The sequence below is a fragment of the Pelodiscus sinensis genome, chromosome 3 (assembly GCF_049634645.1).
Source record: "Pelodiscus sinensis isolate JC-2024 chromosome 3, ASM4963464v1, whole genome shotgun sequence".
Taxonomy (NCBI): Eukaryota; Metazoa; Chordata; order Testudines; family Trionychidae; genus Pelodiscus; species Pelodiscus sinensis.
The window spans coordinates 12,330,618-12,338,569 of NC_134713.1; positions in this window are offsets into that span (position 1 = coordinate 12,330,618).

Below are 7,952 nucleotides of genomic sequence, written 5' to 3' on the forward strand. Positions count from 1 at the left end.
CTTAGAGAAAGTAGATAAGGAAGTGCTATTTACACCTTCTCATAAGACAAGAACTAGGAGGTCACCCAATGAAATTAATAGGCAGCAGGATTAAAACAAATAAAGGAAGTATTTCTTCATGCAACACGAAGTCAGCCTGTGGATGTTGTGAAGGCCAATACTATAATGGGTTTAAAAAAGAACAAAATACATATATAGAGGATAGATCCATCAATAACTATTAGCCAGACTGGGCAGGGACAGTGTCTCTAGGCTCTGTTTGTCAGAATCTGGGAATGAATGACAAGGGATGGATCATTTGTTGATTCTCTGTCCTGTTCATTCTCTATGGGGCACCTGGCATTGACCACTGTTGAAAGACAGGGTACTGGGCTAGATGGACCTTTGGTCTGACTCAGTATGGCTGTTTTTATATGTCGGGGTGGCCAACCCACAGTTCGCAAGCCGCAAAATTGCGGCACCTGATGGAACCGGGATGGAACCCGGAACCACTCAGGTCAGCCGCTCTCATGTCCGGGCCGCTGTAAGCCGTATGCGTGCCCACGGCCCGCGCCGTTCCACTCATGGCCCCCAGCGCACTGCGTCATATCCTGCACATGCAGGCCGGGTCGCACACAGCATCCCAGGCTGCATGAGCTAGCAGCAAGCTGCTGAAAGCAGGCAGCGGCAGTGGCAGCGGCTCCGGGTGCGGCGGCGGCGCCAGTGGCGGCTCCAGGACCTGGGCATAAGGTTAGTGGGGAAGGGGGATTGGGTAGAGCGGGAAGGGGAGGTGTCTGGCTCTGGGGGAGAGGAGGGAGGTTGGGGGGGTGTGCACAGTGTGGCAGCCGCTCAGTGCACCGGTTGTTCAGCGCACACACCCCAGCACCTGGAGGGAGATGCGTGGCTGTAGCGGCGGCGGCTCCCGAGAATTAGGTTAGAGCAGGGTGAGGGGTGCCTGGCTCTAGTGTGGGGGAGGGGAGGTGAGGAGAAGGGAAGGGAAGGGGATTGGATTCAAGGGGGGGGCACGCATGGCAACCCAGCCAGCACGTCTCAAGGCCAGCCACTCAGCGCACGCACCCCAGCGCCTGGAGGGAGACACGTGGCTGGAGGGAGATGCATGGGACCCAAGAATTAGGTTGGGGGGGAGGGGAATTGGTATAGAGAGGGGGTCAGTGCCTGGCTTTGGGGGGGATTGGATTGGAGGGGGTGTGCCTGGCTCTGGGGAAGGGAGGGGGATTGGGTTGGAGCAAGGGGATGCCTGGGGGAAGGTGCGCTTCCTGAGACCCGGGATCCCGAGGTAGTGGCCCCAGCTATCTCTGTCCCTTCCTCCTGGCCAGACCCCCCCACGAGTACCCTTCCCCAACACCCTGTCCCCTGCTTCCACCAGCACAGTTGGGGCCACATTAGAGAGGCTTGGGGGGGGGGGGGTTGGAGGGGTTGTTTTTTTGCATCTCACTTGTGTGTCTCTGACTGACTTTTCTGTGGATCAGTGACCCTTGACTCAAAACAGGTTCCCCGCCCCTCTCATAAATAAAGACAATGCTGAAACATTTTTTGTTTGACATAATATTATATGTAAAAATGAAGCCTGGCCAACCAGCCCCCAGTTGGGGCCAAGCCCCCATCTGGCTGCAGCATCATAACACTCCTGCACCCTCCCCCCAGGCTCCAAACCTGAGCCTCTCAGATCCCCCTGCCCTGAGCCTCTCAGATCCCCAAACTCCTGCACCCCCACATCCCCAGTCTTCTGCCTCAACACTCCTGCACCATCCACACACTGCAAATCTGTGTCCTGAGCCCATCATACTCCCAGCCTCCCTGCCCGAAGCCCCTCATGCATCCCAGCCCAAACTCCTGCACCCTCACAGCCACAAGCCTTCAGCTTGCTCCGCACCCCAACTCACCACCTGACCCCAACACTCTCCAGCCTGGAACCCCTTCCCTGAGCCAGCATCCTCTTCTCTACTTCCTCCTGCACCCAAATTCCTTCCCAGAGCTTGCACCTCTCACCCCTCCCTAGGACTTTTTTTGTGAGCCACAATAGCAGTGGAAACAGTGTGAAGAGCCAGGGCAAAGTTGTTGAGCCAAAAAAACAAAAACAAAAACAAAAACAAAAAAACGGTCAGGGCCGCAAAGGCCTGGGGGAAAGTTGTCCCCAAAAAAAGCCATGTCCTAGGATGCGGAGTTTGTTTGTTTGTTTGTTCTTCTCAACAACTTTGCTCCGTCTTTTCATGCTGTCTCCACTGCTATTGTGGCTCTTCGTCTGGAACGGGTTGGTCACCCCTGTTATATGTTCTTATCAACTCTTACAAGTACAACAAAATATATAGAATACACAGAGCAATGCTCGAGGCGGAGAGTAATGATTACAATCTACAATAACAAGTTGCAAAATATATCATAGCATCCCTTTGACATGGTTTCGTTTGCTAGTTTCGTTTGACATTGCACTGGGATTCGCCTCCCTTTGAAGGCAGTTACAGGCTCCCACTGCATTCATTCGGTGAAGGGCTGGGCCAGAGTTTTTAAAACAAATTCCTCTAATTTATACCCCGCTAAACAATTTACATAACCACTTTTTGCAGACTTTTGATCCATACAAAGCCAGGAACTTTGCAGAATGTACAGACAATGCAATCTCTGCCTCAAAGCCACCACTGTAGCAAACACTTATGTGTGTGAATAACTTTACACATTGTGAGTAGACCTGTTGGGTTCAATGGGACTACTTGTGTGTAAAGCAGGAACTGAGCGTAAGCACAACCCGGAACCTGTGTTCTTTCTCCCATGCGGCCCCTCTCTCTTGGGAAAAACCTCACTGTGAACATCCATAAAACTTTCTCATTGTCCTCTTTCAAAAACCTCCTTCGCTTTCCTTGCTGTGATTCCTACCAACAATTAGCAGTGCTTCGGCTGCTCAGGTCCTGAGATTACAGCCTATTATCATGTCAAATGTTGTCTCATTTGTTTCTGTGTATTCCCCATCTGCCTGTGTCTAGTTGTTGTTTCTGTTTATACTTAGATTGTAAGCTCTTCAGGACAGAGACTCTTTGCTCTGTGTGCGTGAAGCAACCAGCACAATGGAGTTTTGTCCCATAACTAGGTCTTGTCCCATAACTAGGTCCTGAGGCTGGTTGGCAGGGCTATGATAAATACAAAGGATAAATAATTTAAAGTGTTAATTAATTTATTATTATTATTATTATTATTTATTATGTTGCGTAATCTCCTACCAACCCATGTAATTCCAGCAACATGAAATACATATTCATCATAAGTAAGGGATATAGAAGGAAGCTGGTAGGAATCACACCCTGATATCATCCAGATGTTTTATTTAATCCAAGGCATGTATTTGCAAAGGAATGGATTCTGCACAGTGCTTCTATGGCAGGAAAGGGTGCAATGCAAGGAAAACTCAGTGGAGGAGAGAAGCAGTTGCATGATGGGTGCCTTGTCTCAGTTCTGTGAGGCCAGGCTGAACAGTTTTGGAGGCAGGAAGGCGTGCCAGTGGAACAGGTGATCTTGCGCGTTCTGTAGAATGCTTACTTCTTGGGAAGCAGCACGGTGAAGTGTGAGGATGTTGTTGTGACAGTTGGATGCCCGGGGCTGTTTTTATGGTGCTACCATTGGCTTCCTGTGTAACCTTGCGCAATTTACATGCCTGCCCCGTGCCTCAGGTTCCCCATCTTTAAAATACAAATAGAAATGATTAGACTTCCGTATAACAATGACAGCAACGTGCCATTTAAGTGCAAAGGATGGTTGTTTATTATTTTGCAGATCTCCATTTTGGAGGTTAGTCTGGCCTCCTTTATAACAGGGTTGCCAACTCTTGTGATTTCTTTCATGAGCCCCACAAATTCTGGCTGTTTTTATTGAAGTTCTAGCTCTTGGAGCTGGGGCACCATGTAGGGACGGTGGTGCTCTGAGTTTCATGCCACATTATAATCTCATGCCACTATGACCCTTAGATCCCTTTCTGCAGTACTCCTTCCTAGACAGTTGCTTCCAGTTCTGTATGTGTGAGACTGATTGTTCCTTTCTAAGTGGAGCACTTTGCATTTGTCCTTATTAAACTTCATCCTGTTTACCTCAGACCATTTCTCCAATTTGTCTAGATCATTTTGAATTATGACCCTATCCTCCAAAACAGTTGCAACCCTTCCCAGCTTAGTGTCATCTGTAAACTTAATGGCTGTGTCTACACTGCACACCTTTTCCGGAAAAGGGATGCAGATGAGACAAGTCGGAATTGCAATGAAGCGTGGGATTTAAATATCCCCCGCTTCATTTGTATAAACATGGCTCCCGCTTTTTTCCAGCTCGGGGCTTTGCCGGAGAAAAGCGCCAGTCTAGACGGGATCTTTCAGAAAATAAAGCCTTTTCCAAAAGGTCCCTTATTCCTGATTTTAAGAGTACAGCCAATAAGCGTACTCACTATGCCAATATCTAAATCGTTGATGAAGTTATTGAACAGAACCAGTCCCAAAATAGACCTCTGAGGAATCCCACCTTTGTTATACCTTTCCAGCAGCATTGTGAAGTGTTAATAACTACTCTCTGAGAACAGTTATCCAGCCAGTTATGCACCCACCTTATATTAGCCCCATCTAAGTTGTATTTGCTTAGTTTATTGATAAGAATATCATGCCAGACTGTATCAAATGCCTTACAAAAATCTAGGTATATCACGTCCACCACTTCTCCCTTATCCACAAGACTCATTATCCTATCAAAGAAAAGGTATCAGATTGGTTTGACATGACTTGTTCTTCACAAATCCATACTGGCTGTTCCCTATCACCTTATTATCTTCCAGGTGTTTGCAGGTTAATTCCTTAATTACTTGCTCCATTATCTTTCCTGGCGCAGAAGTTAAACTGACTGGTCTGTAGTTTCCTGGGTTGTTCTTATTTCCCTTTTTATAGATGGGCACTATATTTGCCTTTTTCCAGTCTTCTGGAATCTCTCCTGTCTTCCATGATTTTCCAAAGATGATTCGTTGTTATTACTTCTTAGTACTGGCTGTTGAAATGGGCAGTGCACATAGTCTCTGAAGTTCATTAAGGATTACAGTTCTATTATTTTCATTTTTGACTGGTCTGTTCTAAAATGCCTAAGCTCTCCTGGCTGGAATAATTATCATTATTACTTTTAGTACCATATTGTGCTTTGTCAATCATTTAAAAAGTGATATAATCAAATAATAGTATCCTTCTAGAATATGAATTTAGCTTGCATTCACTTTAGCAGTGTCACTTAAAAAAATCTAAACACACAATTTTAGGCACTGCACTTGAAGGTTTCTTATTTTCAACATATATTTATTATATAAATAAAATAAATTAAAATCCGGGTGGAAATAAATGCAGTTCCATGTCTGAAACTAACAGTAACAATGGAGTCAAACATTAGGGAATTACATACATTATTGTGATCAGTAGACATAAATAATTAGAAAAATAAATTCTTTTTCTTTATGAAAGAGGGGAGAGAAACTTAATCATGTATGTTAAAATTAATAAATACATTTTAGTGGAGTGAAAAACAGTTGATTAAAATAGAGTAGATAATTGTGGTAACACAAAGCACGTTGGAGGAAGTAAGCAGATTTTATTATTTTTTATTTATCTCTACCACAGATAGTGTGCCAAGATTAAAAACTTGTGTTTCTACTATCTGTGTTAAGGCTCTAAAACTGATAACTTGGCACTTGGACTTAGGAATATCTTATCTCCTGCTTATTCTAAATTTACATATAAAATTAAAATATGGAGTTGAGTTTGTTATATTTAATGCACTAAACGTTAAAAAGACCGTAGAGCAGTTTTTAAACTAAGAGATGGGGGAAAGCCGATTCGTGCGGAGATGCACGTAAATCGGAGGGAGACTTCTCTTGGAGGAGAATCCATTGATAGAGATTCTCTAAGCTGTAGTCAGAAAGAGAGGAAGGGAGAGGACAAACCATGGGCCAGAGCAGACAAACAACCGCATACAAAGGAATCCAATGCATCAGGGAAGGGCAGACAAATAAGCAGTGGCAAATTTTTAAAGTGCTTCTACACAAATGCTAGGAGTCTGACTAATAAGATGGGTGAACTGGAGTACCTCGTATTAAATGGGGAGATTGACATAATAGGCATCACTGAAACCTGGTGGAATGAGGAAAATCTGTGGGACACAATCTTACCGGGATATAAAATATATCAAAAGGATAGAGCAGGCCGGGTGGGTGGCGGAGTGGCACTGTATGTAAAAGATAATGTAGAATCAAATGAAATAAAAATATTAAATGAATCAACATGTTCAATACAATCGCTATGGATAGTAATTCCATGCTCCAATAATAAGAAATTAGCAGCAGGGATATATTACCAACCACCTGACCAGGACAGCGATACGGACATTGAAATGCTGAGGGAGATTAGAGAGGCTACCAAAATAAAGAAATCTATAATAATGGGGAATTTTAATTACCCCCATATTGACTGGATACATGTCACCTCAGGAAGAGAAGCAGAGATAAAATTTCTCAATGGCTTAAATGACTGCTTCTTGGAGCAGCTGGTGCAGGAACCCACAAGAGGAGAGGCAATTCTCGATTTAGTCCTGAGTGGAGTGCAGGATCAGGTCCAGGATATAACTGTTACAGGACCGCTTGGGAATAGTGACCATAATATAATAACATTTAACATTCCTGTGGTGGGAAGAACACCTCAGCAGTCCAGCACCCTGGCATTTAATTTCAAAAAGGGGAATTACACAAAAATGAGGAGGATAGTTAAACAGAAATTAAAAGGCACAGTGACTAGAGCCAAATCCCTGAAAGCTGCATGGAAACTTTTTAAGGACATCATAATAGAGGCCCAACTTAAATGTATACCCCAAATTAAAAAACATAGCAAGAGACCTAAAAAAGAGTCACCATGGCTTAACCACCTTGTAAAAGAAGCAGTGAGGGACAAAAAGGTATCTTTTAAGAAGTGGAAGTCCAATCCTAGTGAGATAAATAGAAAGGAACATAAACACTGTCAAATCAAGTGCAAAAATGTAATAAGAAAAGCAAAAAAAGATTTTGAGGAACAGCTAGCCAAAAACTCAAAAAGAAATAACAAAATGATTTTAAAGTACATTAGAAGCAGGAAGCCTGCTAAAAAACCTGTTGGTCCCCTAGATGATCGAGCTATAAAAGAAGCAATCAAGGACGATAAAGCCATTGCAGAGAAACTAAATGATTTCTTTGCCTCCGTCTTCATGGCTGAGGACGTTGGGGAGATTCCTGAATCTGCACCGTCCTTTGTGGGTGATGAATCTGAGCTTCAGTCCCGGACTGAAGTGTCATTAGAGGAGGTTTTGGAACACATAGAAAAACTTAATGTTAACAACTCTCCGGGACCGGATGGCATTCATCCAAGGGTTCTAAAAGAACTCAAATGGAAAATTGCTGAGCTATTATCTGTGGTTTGTAACCTATCCTTTAAATTGACTTCCGTACCTAATGACTGGAAGGTAGCCAACGTGACACCAATATTTAAAAAGGGCTCTAGAGGCGATCCTGGCAATTACAGACCAGTAAATCTAACTTCAGTACCGGGCAAATTAGTCGAAACAATAGTAAAGAATAAAATTGTGAAGCATGTAGAAGAACATAATTTGTTGGACAAAAGTCAACATGGTTTCTATAAAGGGAAATCCTATCTTACTAATCTATTAGAATTCTTTGAGGGGGTTAACAAACATGCGGATAAGGGGGATCCAGTAGATATAGTATACTTGGATTTTCAGAAAGCCTTTGACAAGGTCCCTCACCAAAGGTACTTGTATAAATTACATGGCCATGGGATAAGAGGGAAGGTCCTTTCTTGGATTGAGAATTGGTTAAAAGACAGGAAACAAAGGGTAGGAATAAATGGTAAATTTTCAGATTGGAGAGGGGTAACTAGTGGTGTACCCTAAGGGTCAGTCCTGGG